This window comes from Mustela nivalis (assembly GCF_964662115.1).
Source record: "Mustela nivalis genome assembly, chromosome: 19".
Classification (NCBI taxonomy): domain Eukaryota; kingdom Metazoa; phylum Chordata; class Mammalia; order Carnivora; family Mustelidae; genus Mustela; species Mustela nivalis.
Genome location: NC_139038.1, coordinates 28,312,838 through 28,338,527, shown reverse-complemented (window position 1 = coordinate 28,338,527; position 25,690 = coordinate 28,312,838). Strand labels below are relative to the sequence as shown.

Below are 25,690 nucleotides of genomic sequence, written 5' to 3'. Positions count from 1 at the left end.
TAGACTCAAAAATGGAAGACAGACCTCAATGTGAGGCAGGAATCCATCAAAATCTTTGAGGAGAACACAGGAAGCAACCTCTTTGACCTCAGCTGCAGCAACTTCTTTCTAGGAATATCGCCAAAGGCAAGAGAACCAAGGGCAAAAATGAACTATTGGGACTTCATCAAGATCAAAAGCTTTTGCATAGCAAAGGTAACAGTCAACAAAACCAAAACACAACTGACAGAATGGGAGATATTTGCAAATGACATATCAGATAAAGGGTGTGTGTGTGTGTGTGTATCTTTATATATAGATAGATAGATAAACATATCTTTATAAGATTTATAAAGAACTTATCAAACTCAACACTGAAAGAACAATTAATATCCAATCAAGAAATGGGCAGAGGACATGAATAGACATTTCTGCAAAGAAGACATCCAGATGGCCAACAGACACATGAAAAAGTGCTCATCATTCAGCATCAGGAAAATACAAATCAAAACGTCAGTGAGATACCACCTCACACCAGTCAGAATGGCTGAAATTAACAAGTCAGGAAATGACAGATGTTGGAGAGGATGCAGAGATAGGGGAACCCTCCTACACTGTTGCTGGGAATGCAAGCTGGTGCAACCACTCTGGAAAACAGCATGGAGGTTCCTCAAAAAGTTGAAAATAGCTCTATTTTCTGACCTATGACCCAGCAATAGCACTGCTGGGTATTTACACCAAAAATACAAATGTAGTGATAGGAAGGGGGACGTGCACCTGAATGTTTATAGCAGCAATGTCCACAATAGCCAAAGTATGGAAAGAAACCAGCTGTCCCTGACAGATAAATAGATAAAACTGTGGCGCATATATATATATATATATATATATATATATATATATATATATATATATAGTTCTCAAGGATTTTGATGGATTTTGATGGATTGCTGTCTCACACTGAGGTCTTTCCACCATTTTGAGTCTATTTGGGGGTATGGTATAAGGAAATGTTCCAATTTCATAAAGATGTGGCATATAAATATATATATATATATATATAGAGAGAGAGAGAGATATCTGTGTATACACACATAGATAGATAGATAGATAGATAGATAGATAGATATCCAAGTATATGTATTATTTGGGTCCTCTCTCTCTCTCTACACACACACACACACACACAGGAATATTATATAGCCATCAAAAATGGAATCTTGCCATTTACAATGATGTGGATGGAACTAGATACTATTATGCTAAGCAAAATAAGTCAATCAGAGAAAGACAATTATCATATGATCTCATTGATATGTGGAATTTGAGAAATAAGATAGAGGATCATAGGGAAAGAGAGGAAAAAAGTGAAACAAGTAGAAACCAGAGGGAGACAAGCCATAAGAGACTCTTAATCTCAGGAAACAAAGTGAGGGTTCCTGGAGTGGAGGGGGTGGGAGGGATGGGGTGGCGGGTCATGGACACTGGGGAGGGTATGTGCTGTGCTCTGTGCTGTGTGTTACGTAAGACTGATGAATCACAGACCTGTACCCTTAAAACAAATAATACATTTTATGTTAATGACAAATAAAAATGTTTAAAGATGCTATCTTGCCATTTGTATTGACACCAGTGGAACTAGAGGGTATTATGCTAAGTGAAATAACTCAGAAAGACAATTCTCATATGATCTTACTCATATGTGGAATTTAAGAAACAAAACAGAGGATCATAGGGGAAGAGTGGGAAAAATAAAACAAGATGAAATCAGAGAAGGAGACAAACCGTAAGAGACTCTTAGTCACAGGAAACAAACAGAGGGTTTGCAAACATGCTGGAGGGGGAGGGGGTCCGGGATGGGGTAACTGGATGATGGACAGTGAGGAGGGCCCATGATGTCATGCGCACTGGGTGTCATATAAACTGATGAGTCACTGACCTCTACCTCTGGAACTAATAATACATTATATGTTAGCTAACTGAATTTAAATTTTAAAAAATAAAATTAAAAAATGTTTTTAATTTTTATTTAAAAAAATTTTAAAACTTACACAAGATGTTAAAAAAAAAAAAAAGATGGTCAACATTAAAAGTCATTAGGGAAATGCAAATCAGAATCCCATGAGATACCGTTCATACCCATCAGGATAACAACTGAAAAAGAAAATTACAGATCTTGGTACAGATTTGGGCAAATTGGAACCCTTGAGCATTTTCCATAGTGGCTATAGCCACTAGGGAAAACAACAGGACTACACCCTCAAAAAAATCTAATATACCCAGCAACACCACTCTGGATATATACCTAGCAGAACTGAAAGCAGACTTTTGAAGAGGTATTTGTGTACCCTCCTTCATAAGAGAATTATTCAAAATAAAAAAAGTTGGGAAGAAACCCAACTTTCCAATGATGTGAATGGATAAATCAAAATGTGGCCTATACATGCAAAGAAGTATTATTCGGCTTTAAAAATTCAAAGACAGGGTGCCTGGGTGGCTCAGTGGGTTAAGCCGCTGCCTTCGGCTCAGGTCATGATCTCAGGGTCCTGGGATCGAGTCCCGCATCGGGCTCTCTGCTCAGCAGGGAGCCTGCTTCCTCCTCTCTCTCTCTCTGCCTGCCTCTCTGCCTACTTGTGATCTCTCTCTGTCAAATAAATAAATAAAATCTTAAAAAAAAAATTTAAAAAAAAATTCAAAGACAATTCAAATTCATAGGCAGCAGAATGGTAGTTGCCAAGGGTTGTCATAGGGAACAATGGGGATTTATTGTTTAATGGGTACAAAATTACAGTTTTCCAAGATGAAAACAGTTCTGGAGTTGGGCAATGATGATGGTTAACAATGGAATATACGTAGTGCCACCGAACTACACACCTAAACTGGCGAATTTTATGCTATGTGCGTTTACCACCACTAAAAGTTTTAAAAGCAGATGTGGGGGAGGCACTTTCTGTATAATAGAGCAAAGATGTGGATTATGGCAGACTTCTAGTTGCAAATGATGTAAGCTGAAAAGTAGGTGAGTACCATCTTAAAACACTCAAAGAAAAGAAAGCTGTTAACCTGTGGTTCTGTTACCTGCAAAATCATCTTTCAAAAATGAAGGTAAGAGTTTCTCAGACATATAAAAGCTGTAACAGCTCATCACCTGCAGATTCTTATAAGAAATATTAAAGGAAGGAGGTATCTGGATGGCTCAGTCAGTCAAGCATCTGCCTTCAGCTCAAGTCAGGATCCTGGGGTTCTGGGATCAGGCCCTGCATTGGGCTCCCTGCTCAGCAGGGAATCTGCTTCTCCCTCTCCCTCTCCCTGCTCATTCTCTCTCTCTCTCAAATAACTAACTAAAATCTTTTTAAAAGAAGCAATATTGGGGCACCTGGGTGGCTCAGTGGATTAAACCTCTGCCTTCCACTCAAGTCGTGATCTCAGGGTCCTGGGATCGGGCCCCACATCGGACTCTCTACTCAGTGGGGAGCCTGCTTTCCCCACTCCCCCCAACTGCCTCTCCGCTTACTTGTGATTTCTGTCAAATAAATAAAATCTTAAAAAAAAAAAGAAGCAATATTAAAGGAAGTCTTTCAGAAAGAAGGAAAATGATACCAGACACAACTCTAGATCTACACAAAGCAAGAGCACCAGAAACAGTAACTACATAAGTAAGTATATGACAATTTTTCTTAGTATTTAAATCTCCTGAAGGATAACTGGCTGGGACAAAGAGAAAATAAATAGGAAGATGATAAAGATACCACGTCAATTGGCTCATTAAATGTAAATGGTCTAAATAATCCAGTTAAAAGGCAGAGATTTTCAGAATGGTTAAGAAAGGAAACCTGACTCTATGCTGTCTAAAAGAAATACCCTTCAATTATAAACAGAAATAGGTTATAAGTAAACATATAGAGAAAGGTATGCCAATCAATTGTTTAATTATTGAAGTGGTTATACTAATAAATTACTGAAATAGTTATATTTATTTTTTTTGAAATGGCTACATTTACATGATACAAAGTTTCAAAGATCTCAGAGCAAATAATATTACCAGAGATAAATGTCATTTCATAATGATAAACTCATCAAAAGTCAAAGGAATTCTGTTTATGTACTTAGCAGATGCAAATAACGTGAAACAAAACAACAACAACAAAAAAATCACAGAATTTCAAGGAGATACAGATAAATCCACAATTGCAGTCGAGATTTTAATACCTTCTCAGCAGCTGATAGAACAAGTCAGGAGAAACCAAGTAAGGATTTTTGTTTAATATTTTAAAATACCAACAATCAATTTCATATGTATAAAACATTTCACCCAACAGCAGAATAGAGTCTTTACAAAGGCATATGTTCCCCCACCACAATGAAATTAAGTGTGGAATCCATAAAAGGAAGATCCTTTAGAAAATCTCCACATGCTTGGAGACTAATTACACACTTCTGAGTAAACTGTGGGTCAAAAAATAAGTAAAAGAGAAAATAAGCATTTTGAACTAAAGGAAAAGATAACTAGATCCAAAGCTGAAAGCAGTAGATGAAGGGGAAGGTATGGGGTCAAATGCCTTTAATAAAGAAGAAGGGACTCAAATCAATGGTTCAGTGTCCATTTTTTAAAAACTAGAAAAGCGAGAGGAGTTAAGATAGTGGAGGAGAACAGGCTGAGACGACATCAGGTAGCAGGAGATCAGCTAGATAATTTATCAAACCTTTCCGAGCACCTACAAATCCAACAAGAGATCAAATAGAAGAAGGGCAGCAATTCTATGAACAGAAAATCGACCACTTTCTGAAAGGTAGGACGTGCGGAGAAGTGAATCCAAAGAGACGGGAAGATAGACCACTGGGGGAGGGGCCGACTCCCAGCAAGGGATGGAGCAACGGAGCACAAAATCTGAACTTTTAGAAGTCTGCTCCACTGAGGGACATCACTTCAGAGGCTAAGCCAGGGTGAAGCCCATGCGGGGACAGCGTGGTCCCAGGTCCCATGGGGTCACAGAAGGATTGGGGGTGTCTGAGTGTCGCAGTGCTCACAGGTATCAGAGTGGGGAAGCCGGCTACAGAGATGGAGCCAGGGACTGAGCTGTCAACTCGGGGTTACCTTAAACTGTGATCTGCTGCACAGTCAGACCACTGCTCTTTGAACAGGGACCCCACAAGATCCAGAGAGACCCCCTGGAAGAACTCGGGGATCTGCGGGGGTTCAGAGACTCCAGGTGGGGCTGTGTGCCAGAGACAGAGATGCTTGGTCACAGGCTATGTGAACTCGGAGCACAGCTGGAGGCCAGCGAGATGGGAGTGACTGAGTGCTTTTCTCTGAGGAGGCACTGAGGAGTGGAGCCTGAGTTCTCAGCTCTTCCAGGCCGGAGGCTGGGGATTGGGAGGCCGCCATTTTCATTCCCATCCTCTAGAGCTCTACGGAAAGCGTTCAGGGAAAAAAAGCTCCTGAGAGCAAACCAAGCAGATTACTCAGCCCAGCCCCTGGTAAGGGCAGTGCAATTCCGCCTGGGGCAAAGACACTTGAGAATCACTACAACAGGCCCCTCCCCCAGAAGATCAGCAAGAAATCGAGCCAAGACCAAGTTCACTTAGCAAGGAGAACAGGAAAACTCCAGAGGAGGAGAAAGCAAAGCATGGAATTCATGGCTTTCTCCTCGTGATTGTTTAGTCTTGCAAAATTATTTTTTTAATTTTCTTTTTTCCTTATGCTAAAATTTTTTTAACTTTTACTCATTCCTCTTTGAATGTTTTTTAACTAGTTTATCTTAACATACCTTTCATTTAAAAAAATCTTTTTGAACCTTCGTTATTATAGTCGTATTTTATCCTTCATTGTATCTAACTTTATTTTTTGTATACACATAGGGTTTTTTCTTCTAAATAAATTTGGGATGCTTTTTCTAATAGATCAAAACACACCCTAAATCTAGCACAGGGTTTTGTTCTAGTCTCCAGCCTGAGCTAATTCTCTCCACTTTCTTTTTCTTTATACTCCCAACCAACTTATCTTATCAACTCCTTTTTTTTTTTTAATTTTATTTATTTATTTGACAGACAGAGATCACAAGTAGGTAGAGAGGCAGGCAGAAAGAGAGGAGGAAGCAGACTCCCCGCTGAGAAGAGAGCCCGATGCAGGGCTCAATCCTAGGACCCCGGGATCATGATCTGAGCTGAAGGCAGAGGCCTTAACCCACTGAGCCACCCAGGAGCCCCTTATCAACTCCTTTTTTAGAAATTTTTTATTTTTTTTATTTCTTTTTAGAAAAAATTTTTTAAAATTTTCTTCTTTAGGGGTGCCTGGGTGGCTCAGTGGGTTAAAGCCTCTACCTTCGGCTCAGGTCATGATCTCGGGGTCCCGGGATCGAGCCCCGCATCGGGCTCTCTGCCAACAGGGAGCCTGCTTCCTCCCCTCTCTCTCTCTGCCTGCCTCTCTGCCTGCTTGTGATCTCTGTCAAATAAATAAATAAAAATATTTTTTAAAAAATTTTTTTCTTCTTTATAGTCATATTCCATCCCTTCATCGTGTTTACCCATGTTTACCCTTACTTTGTATTAAGTTTTTCATTCTTTAAAATTTTGGAAGGTAGTTTCTTCTAAGAGACCAAAATACTCTCAAAATTAAGTGGGTGACTCTGTTCTATTCACCAGGCTAGTATATGTATTTTTTCTTTTTTATATTTTTTCTTTATTTTTTTCTTTTTTTAATTTTTTTTTCCTGAACTTCTTTTTACCTCCCTTCTTTCCCCCACGATTTGGGGTCTCTTCTGATTTGGTTAAAGCACATTTTCCTGGGTTCTTTGCTACCCTTCTAATATTTTATTCTCTCATTCATATATTCTTATCTGGATAAAATGACAAGGTGGAAAAACTCACCACAAAAAAAAGAACAAGAGGCAGTACTGAAGACTAGGGACCTAATCAATACAGACAACAGTCACATGTCAGATCTAGAGTTCAGAATGACGATTCTCAAGGTGCTAGCTGGGCTTGAAAAAGGCATGCAAGATATTACAGAATCCCTATCTAGAGAAATAAAAGAACTAAAATCGAACCAAGCTGAAATCAAAGAAGCTATTAATGAGGTGCAATCAAAAACGAAGGCTCTTACTGCTAGAATAAATGAGGTAGAAGAGAGAATTAGTGATATGGAAGACCAAATGACAGTATAAAGAAGCTGAGCGAAAGAGAGACAAACATCCACTGGGCCACGAGGAGAAAATTCGAGAGATAAGTGATACCATAAGATGAAACAACAATTAGAGTAATTGGGATTCCAGAAGAAGAAGAAAGAGAGAAGGGAGCAGAAGGTATATTGGAGAGAATTATTGTAGAGAATTTTCCTAATATGGCAAAGGGACTAAGCATCAAAATCCAGGAGGTGCAGAGAATCACCATCATAAATCAGTAAGAATAGGTCTACACCCTGTCATCTAATAGTAAAATTTACAAGTCTTAGTGACAAAGAGAAAATCCTGAAAGCAGCCCGGGACAAGAAGTCTGTAACATACAATGGTAAAAATATTAGATTGGCAGCAGTCTTATCCACAGAGACCTGGAAGGCCAGAAAGGACTGGCATGATATATTCAAAGCACTAAACTAGAAAAACATGCCAAGAATAATATATCCAGCCTGGCTATCATTGAAAATATAAGGAGAGATAAAAAGCTTCCAGGACAAACAAAAACTAAAAGAATTTGTAAACATCAAACCAGCTCTATAGGAAATACTGAAAGGGGTCCTCTAAGCAAAAAGAGAGCCTAAAAGTAGTACACCAGAAAGGAACAGAGACAATAGACAGCAATAGCCACCTTACAGGCAATACAATGGCACTAAATTCATATCTCTCAATAGTTACCCTGTATGTAAATAGGCTAAATGCCCCAATCAAAAGACATAGGGTATCAGAATGGATAAAAAAACAAGACCAATTAATATGCTGTGTACAAGAAACGCATTTTAGACTAAAGACACCTCCAGATTTAAAGTGAGGGGGTGGAAAACAATGTACCATGCTAATGGACATCAAAAGAAAGCTGGGGTGGCAATCCTTATATCAGATCAGTTAGATTTTAAGCCAAAGACTATAATAAGAGATGAGGAAGGACACTGTATCATACTCAAAGGGTCTGTCCAACAAAAAGATCTAACAATTTTAAATATCTAAGCCCCTAACATAGCAGCCAACTATATACACCAAACAATAACAAAATCAAAGAAACACATTGACAATAATAGATAATAGACTCAAGGGACTTTAACACTTCCCTCACTGAAATGGAGAGATCATTCAAGCAAAAGATCAACAAGGAAATAAAGGTTTTAAATGACACACTGGACCAGATGGACATAACAGATATATTCAGAACATTCCAACGCAAAGCAACAGAATATACACTCTTCTCTAGTGCACATGGAACATTCTCCAGAATAGATCACATCTTGGGTCATAAATCAGGTCTCAAATGGTATCAAAAGTTTGGGATCATTCCCTGCATATTTTCAGACCACAATGCTCTGAAGCTAGAACTCAATCACAAGAGGAAATTTGGAAAGAATCCAAATACATGGAGACTGAAGAGCATCCTTCTAAAGAATGAATGGGTCAACCAGGAAATTAAAGAAGAATTGAAAAAATTCATGGGAACAAATGATAATGAAAACACAACAATTCAAAATCTGTAGGACACAGCAAAGGCAGTCCTGAGAGAAAAATATATAGCAATACAAGCCTTTCTCAAGAAACAAGAAAGGTCTCAAATACACAACCTAACCCTACACCTAAAGCAGCTGGAGTAAGAACAAGAAAGAAAGCCTAAACCCAGCAGGAGAAGAGAAATAATAAATATCAGAGCAGAAATCAATAAAATAGAAACCAAAAGAACAGTAGAACAAATCAACAAAACTAGGAGCTTGTTCTTTCAAAGAAGTAATAAGATTGATAAACCTCTGGCCAGACTTATCAAAAAGTAAAGAGAAAGGACCCAAATTAATAAAATCATGAATTAAAGAGGCAAGATCACAACCAACACCAAAGAAATACAAACAATTATAAGAACATATTATGAGCAATTATACACCAGCAAATTTGACAATCTGGAAGAAATGGATGCACTGCTAAAAGCATATAAACTACTACGACTGAACCAGGAAGAAATAGAAAACCTGAACAGACCCATAACCAGTAAGGAGATTAAAGCAGTCATCCAAAATCTCCCAACAAACAAGACCCCAGGGCCAGACTGCTTTCCAGGAGAATGCTACCAAACATGTAAAGAAGAATTAATTTTTATTCTCCTGAAACTGTTCCAAAAAACAGAAATGGAAGGAAAACGCCCAAACTCATTTTATGAGACCAGCATTACCTTGATCCCCAAACCAGACAAGGATCCCATCAAAAAAGAGAATTACAGACCAATATCCTTGATGAACACAGATGTGAAAATTCTCACCAAAATACTAGCCAACAGGATCCAATAGTACATTAAAAGGATTATTCACCACAACCAAGTGGAATTTATTCCAGGGCTGCAAGGTTGGTTCAGCATCTGCAAATCAATCAATGTGATACAACACATTAATGAAAGAAGGAACAAGAACCATATGATACTCTCAATAGATGCTAAAAAGCATTTGACAAAGTACAGCATCCTTTCCTGATGAAAATTCTTCCAAGTGTAGGGATAGAGGGCACATACCTCAATATCATCAAAGCCATCTATGAAAAACCCACCACAAATATCATTCTCAATGGAGAAAAACTGAGAGCTTTTCTGCTAAGGCCAGGAACACTGCAGGAATGTCCATTATCACCACTGCTATTCAATATAGTACTAGAAGTCCTAGCCTCACCAATCATACAACAAAAAGAAATTAAAGGCATCTGAATTGGCAAAGAAGAAGTCCAACTATCACTCTTTGCAGATGATATGATATTATATGTGGAAACCCCAAAAGACTCCACTCCAAATCTGCTAGAACTTGTACAGGAATTCAGTAAAGTGTCAGGATATAAAATCAGTGCACAGAAATCAGTTGCATTTCTTTACACCAACAACAGGACAGAAAAAAGAGAACTTAAGGAGTCAATCCCATTTACAACTGCACCCAAAACCATAAGATACCTAGGAAGAAACCTAACCAAAGAGGCAAAGAATCTATACTCAGAAAACTATAACATACTCATGAAAGAAATTGAGGAAGACACAAAGAAATGGAAGAAAATGTTCCATGCTCATGGATTGGAAGAACAAATATTGTGAAAATGTCTCTGCTACCTAAATCAATCTACACATTTAATGCAATCCCTATCAAAATCCCATCCGTTTTTTTCAAAGAAATGGAAAAAATCTTAGAATTTATATGGAACCAGAAAAGACCTTGAATAGCCAGAGGAATATTGAAAAAGAAAACCAAAGTTGGTGGCATCACAATTCTGGACTTCAAGCTCTATTACAAAGCTGTCATCATTAAGACAGCATGGTACTGGCACAAAAACAGATGACACATAGATCAATGGAACAGAATAGAGAGCCCAGAAATAGACCCTCAACTCTATGGTCAACTAATCTTCAACAAAGCAGGAAAAAATGTCCAATGGAAAAAAGATAGTCTCTTCAACAAATGGTGCTGGGAAAACTGGACAGCCACATGCAGAAAAATGAAACTAGACCATTTCCTAACACCACTAATGAAAATAGACTCAAAATGGATGAAGGACCTCAATGTGAGGCAGGAATCCATCAAAATCTTTGAGGAGAACACAGGCAGCAACCTCTATGACCTAAGCCGCAGCAACGTCTTTCTAGGAATATTGCCAAAGGCAAGGGAAGCAAGGTCAAAAATGAACTACTGGGACTTCATCAAGATCAAAAGCTTTTTGCACAGCAAAGGTAACAGTCAACAAAACCAAAACACAACTGACAGAATGGGAGAAGATATTTGCAAACGACATATCAGATAAAGGGCTAGTATCCAAAATCTATAAAGAGCTTTGGAAACTCAGCACCCAAAGAACAAATAATCCAATCAAGAAATGGGCAGAGAACATGAACAGACATGCCTGCAAAGAAGACATCCAGATGGCCAACAGACACATGAAAAAGTGCTCCACATTGCTCAGCATCAGGGAAATACACATCAAAACCACAATGAGATACCACCTCACACCAGTCAGAGTGGCTAAAATTAACAAGTCAGGAAAAGACAGATGCTGGCGAGGAGGTGGGGAAAGGGGAACCATCCTACACTGTTGCTGGGAATGCAAGCTGGTGCAACCACTCTGGAAAACAGCATGGAGGTGCCTCAAAATAGAGCTATGCTACGACCCAGCAATCACATTACTGGGTATTTACCCTAAAGATACAATGTAGTGATCGGAAGGGGCACATGCACCTGAATGTTTATAGCAGCAATGTCCACAATAGCCAAACTATGGAAAGAACCTGGATGTCCATCAACAGATGAATGGATAAAGAAGATGTGGTGTATATATCTACAATGGAATACTATGCAGCCATCAAAAGACATGAAATCTTGCCATCTGCAATGATGTGGATGGAACTAGAAGGTATTATGCTTAGGGAAATAAGTCAATCAGAGAAAGACAATTATCATATGATCTCCCCGATATGAGGAAGTTGAGAGGCAATGTGGAGGGTTTGGGCAGGAAAAGAATAAATGAAACAAGATGGGATTGGGAAGAAGACAAACCGTAAGAGACTCTTAATCTCACAAAACAAACTGAGGGTTGCTGGCGGGGGTGGGGGGCGCTAAGGAGAGGGTGGTGGGGTTATGGACACTGGGGAAGGTAGGTGCTATGGTGAGTGCTGTGAAGTGTGCAAACCTGGTGGTTTACAGACAGATTACAGATTCACAGACCTGTACCCCTGGGGCTAATAATACATTGTATGTTAATTAAAAAATAAAAAAAATATTTAAAAATAAATAAATACTAGAAAAGCAAATTAAGCCTAAACGAAGTAAAAACAAATAAATAAATAATAAGGGTCAGAACAGAAATAAGTGACAGAGAAACACAGGCCAGGAAGTGGGGGGAAAATCAACGGAAATAAAGCAGTCCCTGTGGAAGAGAGGTAAAAATCAGCAAGCCTCTAGCAAACAAATTAAGAAAAATGAAGAGAAAGACACGCATTACCAGTATCAGGAAGGGGGGGGGCAGTGACCCCAGCAGAAGTGGGTAGTAAGGCACTGTTGGGAGAAACTTCACATCAGTAATTCAGCAACTTAGTTGGAACAATTTCTCTACAAAGCTTACTTAGGAAGAAATAGATAACCTGATTCATCCTGTAGCTATGAAAGAAATTGAATTAAGAAGAAAAAAACCTTTTCACTAGGAAAACCCCAGGCCCACATGGTGTTCTGGTGAATTACACTGATCATTTAAGGAAGATAGAATACTAGTTCCATCAAACTCTTCTAGAAAATTTTAAAGCTGGCCCTCAAAGTCAGGGCCAGCACCGGCAGTAAAGGAAACGCTTCCTTTACTAAAAGAATAGTTCCATATTCCTTATGTCAGTGTTACCCGGATTCCAAAGCTAGAAAAGGACATTACTAGAAAAGTGAATTACTGACCAATATCCTTCATGAATGTGCAAAATTCCTAAATAAATTTTTAGAAAATTGGATGCAGTAATATATAAAAACCATAATATATTGTGAAGTGGAGTTTATCCAAGGAATGTGGGGGTGGTTTAACTTTGGGGGAAAAAAAGTCAATGTAATTCAACATATTAAAAACTAAAAAAAATTATAACTATGGTCAATAGACAGAAGCAAACGTGATGAAATCTGGCACTCATTCCTGACTTTTAAAAAAACAATCCCTCAATGAAGTAGCAATTGAAGGGAACGTCTTCGACCTGATAAAGGGCATTTGTGACAAACCCACAGTAGTTAACATCACACTAACTATGAAAAGACTGAATGTGGGTGCCTGGGTGGCTCAGTTGGTTGGGTTTGGCTCAGGCATGATCTCAGGGTCCTGGGATCGAGCCCAGCATCAGGCTCCCTGCTCAGCGGAGAGCCTGCTTCTCCCTCTGCCTCTACCTGCCATTCTGCCTACTGTGCTCTCTATCTCTCTGCCAAATAAATAAATAAAATCTAAAAAAAAAAAGAAAGAAAAAACTGAATGCTTTTCCTTAAGGTCAGAAATTATCCAAGAAGGTCATCTCACGCCACTTCAATATCACACTGGAAGTTTTAGCCGACAAGGTAAGGAAATTAAATAAAAGACATTCAGATTAAAAAGGAAGAAGTCGGGCGCCTGGGTGGCTCAGTGGGTTAAGCCGCTGCCTTCGGCTCAGGTCATGATCTCAGGGTCCTGGGATCGAGGCCCGCATCGGGCTCTCTGCTCAGCAGGGAGCCTGCTTCCCTCTCTCTCTCTCTCTCTGCCTGCCTCTCCATCTACATCTACTTGTGATTTCTCTCTGTCAAATAAATAAATAAAATCTTTAAAAAAAAAAATAAGAAAGAAGTCAGAGGCACCTGGGTGGCTCAGTGCATTAAGCCTCTGCCTTCAGCCCAGGTCATGATCCCAGGGTCCAGGGATGGAGCCCCTTGTCGGGCTCCCCGCTGAGCAGGGAGTCTGCTTCTCCCTCTGCGACTACCCCCACCCCCTCAGCTTGAGCTCTCTCTCTTCTCTGATAAATAAATAAAAATAAAGAAAAAAATTAATAAGACAAAAGTTTCTGGTTATGAAATCAGTATTCAACAGTAAACTGCATTTACTTCTCCCTTTCCCACTCCCCTGCCTATGTTCCCTCTCCAACTGTGTCTCTGTCAAACCAATAAAATCTTTAAAAAAGAAAGAAGAAAGAAAGAAAGGAAGGAAGAAGACTTAAAACTCAGTATTCACAGACGACATGACTGTCTACATAGAAATCCGGAGGAAGGTACCAAAATACTACTCCTAAGTGAGTTTAACAAGATGGCAGAAAACCAGGTTAATACAAAACACTTACGCATATTTCTAATTACCAGTAATGCACTGCCAGGAAATGGTAAATTTAATATCATCCCCAATACCATCTGAAACATGAACTACACAGGGAGAAATCTGACAAAGAGGTCACAGATGTGGATATGGACAACTACAAAACACTGCTCCGAGAAATTAAAGAAGACCGACATAAATCAAGAGATGTTATCATGTTCATGGATGGGGAGGCTCAGTTCTGTCAACATCTTAGTTCTCTCCAAAGTGACCTACTGACCTACACTTTTTTTGGTTTTGTTTTGTTTTTAAAGATTTTACTTATTTATTTGACAGATCACAAGTAGGTAGAGAGGCAGGCAGAGGTGGGGAGGAAGCCGGCTCCCTGCCGAGCATAGAGCCCGATGCACAGGGTCCTGGGATCATGACCTGAACTGAAAGCAGAGGTTTTAACCCACTGAGCCACCCAGGCGCCGGTGAACTTCAGTTCCCATCTCATATCACATACAAAACGAACTCTAAGGACGCCTGGGCGGCTCAGTGGGTTAAGCAGCTGCCTTCGGCTCAGGTCATGATCCCAGCGTCCTGGGATCGAGTCCCACATTGGGCTCCTTGCTCAGCAGGGAGCCTGCTTCTCCCTCTGCCTCTGCCTGCCATTCTGTCTGCCTGTGCTCGCTCTCTCCCTCTCTCTCTCTAAGTAAATAAAATCTTTAAAAATAAATTTAAAAAAAGAACTCTAAATGGATCACCTAAATGTCAGTTTTTCATTGAAAACATTCTAGGGGAAAACCTCTATGACTTTGAGTTAGGCAAAGATTTCTTTATAGATTTCTTAGACACATCAAGAAAGGAACAGATAAATTGGATTTTATCAGAAGTTAAAACGTCTGCTCTTAAAAGGACGCTATTAAGAGAATGAAAAGAGCCACGGACTGGAAGAGAATATTCAGGAATCAGTATCTAATGAAGTATTTGTATCCAGCATACATCAAGAGCTTGCTGAGTTCAATAAGAAGAAAAGAAACAACCCAATTAAAAAAGGCATCAGGGATTTGAACGGACACTTCTCCAGAGCAGACAGGTGAGCAGTAAAATAAACACATGAAGACATAGTCAACATGGCCAGTCACTGGACAAATATAAATTAAAACCACAGTGAGATTTCTCTGCAGGGCTGTGACAATAGCTAAATTAAAGTGACCCTATCAAGCATCGGTGGGAATGAGGCCCTGGAACCTTCCTACCCAGCTGGTGGGAATGTGAAAGGCACAACCACTATGGGAAACAGTTTGTCAGTTTCTTAAAAAGATGAACCTATCATCCAGGCATTTTGAAAGCATTGCAATATCCTGTCAAAGGTTTGTATGGGAATGTTCGTCGTAGCTTTCTTGGTCATCCCTCCAAACCGGAAACAGCTTTAAAGATCCCTACTGCTCAGGGGCGCCTGGGTGGCTCAGAGCATTAAGCCTCTGCCTTTGGCTCAGGTCATGATCCCAGGGTCCTGGGATGGAGCGCCACATCAGGCTCTCTGCTCGGCGGGGAGCCTGCTTCTTCCTCTCTCTCTGCCTACTTGTGATCTCTCTCTCTCTCTCTCTGTCAAATAAATAAATAATTTTTTTTTTTTAATTCCTACCGCTCAGTAATCACAAGGAGTGAATTCTTGGTATGAAATAATCTAGGACACGGATGAGTCTTGAAATAAGGGCGCTGAGTGAAAGAAGCCAGAAAAAAAAAAAAATTTTTTTTTAAAAGAATGCATTCTGTTTGATTCTACTTATGTAACATGCTAGGCACTGCAAACTCACACAGAGAGGCAGAAAGCCCAACAGGAGTGGCTGAATGGTGGGAGACACAGATTCTACAAGGACAGGAAGAACCAACCCAAAACCCAACAGCCCAACTCAAAAGAAAGCAGCCATCCGGGGTTTCTACAGGTGCTTGGACCTGAATGGGGCTCGTGGCTTTTCTTGGACATCAGCTCAGGTCTGCATGTGGTGTTTGTATTGTGTCTCTGTATTTGTCCCTGCAGAACTTTCCAGAGAGCCAAATGCACAGCACTCGCCCCTGGGCCGGGACAGCTGGCAAAGCCCAGAGGTAAACACCAGAGTGGTCATTGTCACTGTGGACACAGGTAGACGGGGCCCAATGAGCAGCTTCGTACTCAGAGCGTCCATTGCAAGAAAACACAGGGACAACTTTTTAAGAATAGACAGAGAGGGGCGCCTGGGTGGCTCAGTGGGTTAAGCCTCTGCCTTCGGCTCAGGTCATGATCTCAGGGTCCTGGGATCGAGCCCCACATGGGGCTCTCTGCTCAGCGGGGAGCCTGCTTCCCCCCACCCCACCTCTGCCTGCCTCTCTACCTACTTGTGATCTCTGTCAAATGAATAAATAAAATCTTAAAAAAAGAAAGAAAAAAAAAAAAAGGATGTAGAGAGAGAGAACCACTAGAAAGAAAACCACCACAAAAGCTTTCCCATGAAATCTTATTCCAAAATTTCGGTTTCCCGAAATTTTGCACGTGTCCAAAACGGAATGAGGCAAAAGGGCAAAGTCCTGTTTCGTGTTCGACCTTTGTGCCCCTGAGTTTCACACGTCCACACGTCCTTTTCCGTTTCTCCAACATGAAAAGCCAAGCCACCACGGAAAATACAAAAGGTTTGTTCTGCTCTGTAGGTAAATTTATCTTCACGTTTGCTCCCATTTCAATTTTACCCGCTTATCTTTTCCAGTTGCCAAGAACAGCCCTGGGAATCATCGCCTCCCACGCCAAAAGCTGGGGATATGATCATTGTCGTCTGATGACAGGAGATGACATTTTTAAACAGTGACTTTCAACTTCATATCATGGATGTCATCTTTAACCATCTATATACTGCCTCAACTCCCACATGAAAGCGGAGAGGGGTGTGTCTGGGAGACAGCCCCCTTCCAAACCTAAATTCACCAAAACGTTGTATTGGCTTAAAAAAAAAAAAAAAAATTGCAACCCAGAAGATCAGGTGTCGTTTTGGTAACAGTGTCCTTACAATACAGGACCCAGAAGAAGGTATCTATCTATCTATCACAAGGACTTCCTGGTTAATAGGAGTAAAGATTTGGGTTTTTGAAATATATAATATTAATAAACCTAAAGGAAAATAAATTCTTCTCTGCTGTATTGAGAAACACACACCATGTATCGTTCCTATGAGATGCGGTGCTATTTTATAAAAAGGGGCGGTTATTGGGGAAGGAACCCATCTGGGACATTAACTGTGTGTCTCTTACAAGCTCCTAATGCTGAAAAGAGCCGAAGGTATCTGTTCATTTTGACAGCAACATAGCCATAACGCACCTCTCAACCAGTTGGGAAGACCTCACCCTCGCTGGCACAGAATGTCCGTGGCTGACTGTCTCTGTTCCTTCCAACCACTGCCACACAAATTTAAAAATGAAAGACTTGAGGGGCGCCTGGGTGGCTCGGTGGGTTAAGCCTCTGCCTTCGGCTCAAGTCATGATCTCAGGGTCCTGGGATCGAGCCCTGCATTGGGCTCTCTGCAGGGAGCCTGCTTCCCCCTCCCTTTCTGCCTGCCTTTTTGCCTACTTATGATCTCTGTCAAATAAATAAAATCTTTAAAAAGAAAAAAAAAATGAAAGACTCGAACAGAGCCAGTATCGAAGCTCCTTGTAGCCCACCATCAGGGCCGGCCAGCTCACTCACCAGCAGGTGGATGTTTGCTTAAGGCTGCTAATATGTGACTGAATGGTGACCTCAAGAAAGCAATGACCCTGACCTTTCTGGTAAAGGCCCCTCCCCTTGTGAACACAGGGAGGCGCAAGCAAAATTACAAGAAGGGCAGCTCAGTCTGTAAAGAGGAAATATTTGAAACACTCTAGGCGAGGAAGGTGCTAGAGCCATTGGCAGTGACACAGCTGGACATCAGATGCTTTGCTGTTTTTTAAATAAGACAGATTCCAAGGCATCTGGGTGGCTCAGTGGGTTAAGCCTAAGCCTTCAGCTCAGGTCATGATCTCAGGGTCCTGGGATCGAGTCCCGCATCGGGCTCTCTGTGTAGCAGGGAGCCTGCTTCCACCACCACCACCACCCCCCCCCCGCTGCCTCCCTCTGCTTACTTATGATCTCTGTCAAATAAAGAAAGAAAGAAAGATTCCATAACATTTACAAAGGAAACCATTTGAGGGAAGATAAACCCCCAACACTGATTTTCCTGTGTGTAACTGTGGATCAACACAGAAGCAAAAAAGAAATGAGATGGGAAGATCCTAAGTAAACCTCTAGAAGGAGGAGGAGGAGTCTAGGGTCCTTTGCTTCTGCTCCACAGAGAACAAAACACAAGAGAAACAGCGATTTTATTCTGTTACTGTCTACTGCCTTGTTTGTTTCCATATATGTAAAACTGTCAGTGCTGCCTGCTCGTGTTTGTACCCCAGATACTCTCGTTGACCTTTGTAGCGCTTATCTGAAAAAGCAAAAGGGAAAAGGAAAAGAATGAAACTTTTCATTATTCTCAGCTGCCAACTCCATCTCGTTCTAGCTCTGGAATGAACTCGATAAAGCACGCTCTTCTGAGCTGAGAGCTTCTAAGACTGATTTCATGAGGTGACCCCAGGGCATTCTGCACAACTGCAATTTTTCTGCAAAAAAAAAAAAAATTTACTTGACGTCTTCGTCACATTTCGTGTACGGCTGGCATGATTTGGGAAAGTGTGTTTAAACAAGGATGCCCTCCCTCTCTGAGCTAGGAGACCATCGCTCCTTAATTTTTTTTTTTAAGATTTTATCTATTTATTTGACAGAGAGAGATCACAAGTAGGCAGAAGAGAGAGAGGGGGAAGCAGGCTCCCTGCTGAGCAGAGAGCCCCATGCGGGACTCGATCCCAGGACCCTGAGATCATGACCTGAGCCGAAGGCAGAGGCTTAACCCACGGAGCCACCCAGGCGCCCCCCTTCTTAATTTTGTTACAGAGATGATGCCAGCGACACATTCTGCTTCAGTCCCCACCTGGCTGTGTTCTGCAGGGACCCCCCCACCACCCCTACACATGAACGGGTGCCAAAAGCAGACGAACACAGTAACCCCAAGTACCCCAGCGACCCCTTCACCGAAAATCACAGGAAATTCACATAATGAAATGCAAAAGACATGAATTTAGAATCAGGCGCCAGCCACAAACAACGGGGCAATGAAATATTCTATTTCCTCCCAACTCATCTCCAGGTTCAATGCACCGCCCATCAAAATCCCGGCAGGCCTCTCTAGAAACGGATGAGCGGGCTCAAAAAATTACCAGGGAACGGGAACACCAAGGACTAGAATACACAGAAGGATTTTGTAAAAGAACGAAGTCAGAGGATTTACAATCCTTGATTTCAGTACTCCCCATAAAACACAATAATCAAGACCGGGTGGTCACCGGCATAAAGATAAGCCCACAGATGAATGAAACAGAACACAAACTCCAGAAACAGACCACAAATGCGCAGAACACTGAATTTTATTTATTTTTTTAAAAAGATTTTACTTATTTATTTATTGGGCAGAGAGAGAGAGATCACAAGTAGGCAGAGAGGCAGGCAGAGAGAGAGGGAGATGCAGGCTCCCTGCTGAGCGGAGAGCCGGATGTGGGACTCGATCCCAGGACCCCAAGATCATGACCTGAGCCAAAGGCAGAGGCTTAACCCACGGAGCCACCCATGTGCCCCTAGAACACTGAATTTTAACACGGTTATCACAGCAATTCCGTGGGGGAAAGGATAATCATTTCGGCAAATGGCGCTGGAACAACTCGACATCCATATGGGAAAAGCAGGACCATCAAGCCCTACCTCACACCATACACAAAAATCAACTCAAAATGGATCACAAGCCTCAATGTAAAAGGTAAAATGGTAACAGTGCTGGGAGAAAACCTTTGTGACCTAGGGTGACAAAGGTTTCTTCATTAGGACACAACAAGCATGAAGCATAAATGGAAAAAAAAAATAGATAAACTGGAATTCATCAAAATTAAAAGCTCCTGCGCTTTGAAAGACACCTTAAAGGACGTGAAAATTCAAGCCACAGACCAGGTGAAACCACTCACAATCTATATGCGTATCTGACAAAAGACTCATATCCAGATTAAAAAACCAACTCTGACAATTCAATAATAGACAAACGAGCTATAAAAATGGACCAAAGATCTAGCGACCACCTTCCCAAGACAGGTAACAAGGAGCTAACAGGCACAGGAAAAGGTGCTTACTTTCGTTAGTCATCAAGGAAATGCAAATTAAAACGAGGTAACAACCACATACCCACCAGAAGAGCTAAAATTAAAATGCCAGGATGGGGAAAACATGGAGTAACTGGAACTCGGATATTTTGGGGGGAAGGGGACACGTATGGTGGCCCCAGGCCCCTTACACCTGCTTAGTTCACAGCCCAGACCCCCACCCAGCATCTGAGGTGCTCAGCCTGCTCTGCAACATCGAATTTCTCACAGAAAGGAACAAAGGAAGGCTGTGTTCTCTGTCTCTAGCCCTGGGCTCTCACTCCCCATGATGAAGAGTGCTGTTGCTGATGGAGCTTTGATTTAGGTTATTAGTAAAAACCCGCTATCACGAATTCAAGTGACCTAAATATCTAAGCTTAAAGGGTTCCCCCGATATCTTCCTCATGCAAAGGAATTTCTCCAAGGTACCTGAAAGCAGAGGTTCTTTAAGTCGGGGCCAGCACTGGCAGCATCAGCGTGACCTGGGAGTTTGTCCAAAAGGCGGCCCCTCAGGCCCCACCTGAGCCCGTGTGAGTGGGTCTGTGCCTTCCCGAGACGGGCAGACCCAGTAACAGGTTTCCCAGGGTCACAGCTGGCCCTCCTTGACTGTAAAGTGTCATTCAAATGGGTACAACCAGGGGCACCTGGGAGGCTCGGCCTGTTAAGCGTCTGCCTTCAGCTCAGGTCATGATCCTGGGGTCCTGGGATCGAGCCCCGCATGGAGCCCCTGCTCAGAGGGGAGCCTGCTTCTCCCTCCCCCACTTCCCCCTGCTTGTGCTCACACACTCCTTCCCTATGAAATAAATGAATGAATCTTAAAAACAAAACAAAAAAACCAAATGGGTTCGGCGAGTCCTGCCTGGAAGGGGAGAGGGCTCTGGAGACAGCTTCATTTTTTTCAAGCAACCTTAACCCTGGGGAACAGGCACAGAGAAACAAAGAAACAATAAAAGTACCAAAAAAAAAAAAAAAAAAGGATGCAAAACTATGTACTTTTTCCTAAAATGCAAAAAAGCGACGGTATTTCACTACAAAAGAAACACAGATGTTCCTGAACTATTCAAATTCAGGCGACTTCATTATACGGACAGAACGAAAAGAGCCAACGTATTTCATCTTCTCACCCAGCTTTGTCACCAGAAAGGCAGGCCTTGGTTTCTCGCCCTGGGAGCCCTGGGATCAGGTCCCATTTCTGTGTGTGCTGTCAGGAGCCTCCGGCCCAGGGCCTCTGCTAGGGCTCAGGAAACGTTTGTTAGATCTAAGTTCTTTCCGTCAGGGTGAACAAGGAACACCTCCTATCACCAAGGAATTTAAAGTTTCTGCCTGACTCGAGACGGGGTACAAGGGACAGTCAGTGCCAGGACAGGCCTGAAACGGTGGCTGGAGGGCACCAGCCAAGGAATTTTCGCAGAAACCACAAAGAGGACCGCAATGAAAGGAACCCCGAATGCTAATTCCTTCTACAGAGTTTTGTTTCAGGACCTACCTTGTGCAGGCACCGCTCGAGACGCTGGGGCCAGGACCGACTGATCTTCCTTCCACGTGTCCAAGATATGTAGGCTCTCAGGGCCTCGTCTGCCAAGAAGATAAGTAGGGTCAGACCCCCCAGCACCTGTGTTCTCTAGTTGAGGGCTCACAGCAGGTGGGAGGACCAGCCTCTCCCAGGACCCCTCAGACCCCGTTCCCCGGGGGCACCCCACCTCCCCAACAAGGAACAGATGCCCCTCTATGATTCCACTCCCTTCCTTCCCTCGCAAGACAAAGCTGGGGAAAAGCACCTGTTAGACTCTGATTCCCACTCCACCTGCCAGTTAGTTCTGGGCTCAGCTCCCATGTGAATTTCTCTCATTTGCTAATTTCTTTTCATCTTTGATAAGCCTCTGCCACTTCCGCACAATCCCTCCAACGGCTCACTGAACACCCAAAAAAGGAGGCGGACGATGAAACCAATTTTATCATGAGCTAGTTGGAAACACTGCTCCGGAATGCATGTTTTCATTCTGAAAATGTTCTTCGATTTTTTTTTTTTCTTTTTCTAGTGAGGGAGCTGCGGTGAGGTTTGCGGGAAGATCTCCCACACTGTGGGCGCAGCGTCTCAGGGTGCTTGTCCCGGTATCTGAGGGGAGCTGGGTGGAAAAGGGGTGCCTTTTCCACTCAAATTCCCAGACCTTGACATTTAAAGCAACTTGGCGAACACACCTTCCTGGTATTTTTAAGTTTCCTATTTACCTATATGTTTGCATGGTGGGCTGTGAGCATTCCTAATCGGTATCTCCCACCTATACTATGAACAAACATCTCTGGTAGCAGATAGGAAAGATGCACGGAGCAGAATGTTCCGGTGCACCAGAAGAGCCGCACACAAGGTAAAAAGCCTCCCAGAAACTGATTAAATCAATTGTGATAATGGCCATGGCATGGGAAACCATGCAGCTATTAAAGAGAGTTAAGGTAACCCGTCGTGCATCATGGTCAGATTATCGTATACACCCTAGGATAAATAATTTACAATCTTGCGTTATTATGTATCCTATTAACGAAACACTAATTACTAGGATTTATTAAATAATATGCCATCATTTATGGTATTTTGTATTCCGCGCTGCAAACCACTGGATGAACCCATCATCCATTAATATTCATGAAAAATCAAGGTGCAGAGAATTGCAAAGGCAGTCCATTTGTATAAAGACAAGAAGCGGAGAATATAAATACTTTGGAGCATAGGAGTGTGCCTATCAGCTATGGGGAGCAGCGGGGCCCGGCAATTCCCCGCGCATCAGCATCACCTGGAGGGCCTGGGAAAGCGCAGGTCGCCGGGCCGCACCTGCGGGTCTAACCTGGCGGGGGTAGGGGAGCAGGCGAAGCTGCAGGGCTGCAAGCTCCCAGGTGATGCTGATGGTCCGGGACGAGGCTCGCGCCCTGGGCTCCACCGTGGCAATTGGGGGGACAAGGAGCTTCGGGCTTCTGACTTCTTTAACACTTACGCATTCATTCAACAACCCTTGCCGAGCGTGGGCCCCGCACAGGGCGGCCGTGGAGCGCCCGGGCTGTCGGGCTGGCCACGAGAACCGCCACCTTTCCTCCGCTTCCAGGTGCTTCGCCCCCACCCCCAGAAGGGAAACTGAGGCTCCGACGCGCGCCCGCCGTCCAAGGTCTCGGACTAAGTCTGGAGGAGCTGGGATTCGAACGCTGACTGTGTCGCCGACAAGCGTCCCGCCGGCTCCCGAGTTCCGGACACGCCTCTTGCCGTGGCCGTGGGGACTCCGGGACCAGCGCCCCCAGCGCACGCGGGAACCCGGCAAGGCCGGCGGGTCGATCCGCGGGAGTCTGCTGGGAGCGTCCGGCGCGCGCCCGCGGGAGCTTCGCCCTGCCCCGCCCCGCCCCGCCCCGCCCGGCCGGCCGCAGGGAGGGGCGGGGCCGCGCGACGGACGGGCGGGCGCGCTCGCGCCGGCGCTCGCGCCCGCGGGGCGAGCGCACGGGAGCGACGCCAGGATAGAGGCTCGCGGAGCCGCCATTCTAACGCAGGCGCGGTGGCCAAGTGGTAAGGCGTCGGTCTCGTAAACCGAAGATCACGGGTTCGAACCCCGTCCGTGCCTGGCTATTTGTCTTCCTGGACGGGGAGACTTTTTAGGCGTGGGATCACTTTTCCAGAGTGTCCGTCGCAGCGCCCGCCTCCTGGGTTCGGCGTCCAGAGCCTCGGCCCTGGGTGCAGAGGGGCGCAGAGCTGGCCCACTGTTTTCACCCCGTTTGGGTTCACGCGCTCCTCCCGGGCTGGCCCCGCAGCTTCCGCAAACTCGGCCCGCGCCGCCCTCCGCTCGCTGCAAGTCAACGCCCCTTACCCCCCGTCCCCGCTGCGGGAAGCTGCGGGTCCCCCCGACACCCGTGGCCCCGGGCAAAAAAAAAAAAATCCCTCCAGCTGCTGGCACTGGACTGGGGAGCCACTGAGCTTCCCCTGCACGTTAAAATCCAATTTTATCCTCTCCTGAGAGTCCCGCGGCGGCCCGAAGCCGGCCCGCGCCCAGAGTCAGCTGCTGGCGGCTTTTTTTTTTTTCTTTTTCTTTTTTTAAACAAAATCCGTTGCAGGCGCCGCGTGAGAGAGGAAATCCTGCCCCGACGCGGGGCCGTTGGGACGCGGGAACCTGAACCCGGTCTGGGCCTCCGTCTGCCCTTCTGGGAAATGGGTCTGCGCCGGCCGGAGGCGGTTGCGAAGCCGCTTACCAGACGCGCGGGCGGTCGAGGCGGCCCCAGGAAACCCAGCTGGGGTCGCGGGGAACCTGTTTTCTCTGCAGCGCGGAAGGATGCACCACGCGGCTGCTCGAGGGCATTTTAGGGTCCAGTGACCTCGCCCCCCCCCCCCCGCCTCCCCGGGGGCCGCTGGCCTATTTGTCGTCTGAAAACCGGCTTGACCTAGCTCGGGGGAAACCTGGGTCAGCCTGACATTCCTAAGGGAGTCGGGGGGCTGCTGCTTGTCTGCGTGCACTGGGGTGGGGGGGGGTGGGGGTACCTCGGTGCACCAGCCTGATCTGGGCGGGCTCCCTCTGATGGGGTTGTGATGCGGGGCAGGGGGGGCGGGGAGCCTGGCCAGGAGCGGCCAGGGGGTGAGACCCCCCGCCGTGCCAGCCTTCATCAGCTGGGTTCGCGGGACCCCACCTCCAGCGCTCCCGAGTTCAGTAAATCCGAGCTGGGGCCTGACCCTTTGCATTTCTACCTCCCTCCCACGGGGTGCTGATGGTGCGGGTCCCCACGGGGAGCCGCTCTTCGAGAAAGAGAGCCACGCTCTAAACCCGGGGGCACGGGCGTGTGCCTGTGTGCAAAGGCGGGAGCTCACGCACGGGAAAGGAGTGAACAAGGGGGCTTCTCACGCTTCAGCCTGGGGCTCGCTGGTTCTTCGGTGCAGTTGGACACTCTGCATTTCTGGACTCTTGCTGATGCTGGGGTGGCTGGTCCCCGCCCTCCCGGGCTGGACAGAGGGCAGGGTCCACACCAAACGAACAGTCATTCCTCTCCGTGGGGATGGAGGGGGGAGGGTCCAATCGGGGAGCTGTTGAAAGGCTTCTTTTCTATCCTGCAAACGTTCACCTTGTTTGATTTTCCAGGAGATGGATGTCTTATGTGCAACCCCCCCCCCCACGCTCCAGATTCATCCCAGAGCCCACAAACCCAAAGATAACCTATTAGAACACAAGCACCACCTTAGAATGATCCAGAATTAACAGATAATGATTGAATGTCCTCTTCTCTCCACTGGACACCCACTTATTTCTTTTTTGAAGAGGGGTCACAAAAGAGCACTTAGGTTCCTCTCTATTTAAAATTCCCTAAATAGCCCTTCCTGTTAAACAAACAGAAAACCACACGGCCCCCAGCAGGTAGGCCAGTACTGAGGGTTGGGGGGAGGTGAGTGGACAGCAGAAATTTTCCTGTCTTTCCCTTCAAAGAGCGGAGCAGCGTACCTAGATGAGGACATCATCCTAGGAAAGCACCCCCAATACTTTCCCTGCCCCACC

General features: G+C 44.3%; 1 long non-coding RNA gene across 1 annotated transcript in view; it reads right to left on the bottom strand.

Moving 5' to 3' along the window:
• LOC309855092 overlaps positions 1-23,521 on the bottom strand; it is a 42,514-nt gene extending 18,993 nt beyond the window's left edge. The window contains exons 1-2 of the long non-coding RNA XR_014306613.1: positions 23,168-23,521; positions 21,667-21,755 (exon numbers count right to left, since the gene is read on the bottom strand). This is a non-coding gene — a long non-coding RNA (uncharacterized lncRNA). The remainder of the gene's footprint in view (positions 1-21,666; positions 21,756-23,167) is intronic.
• Between the last annotated feature and the right edge of the window lie 2,169 nt (positions 23,522-25,690).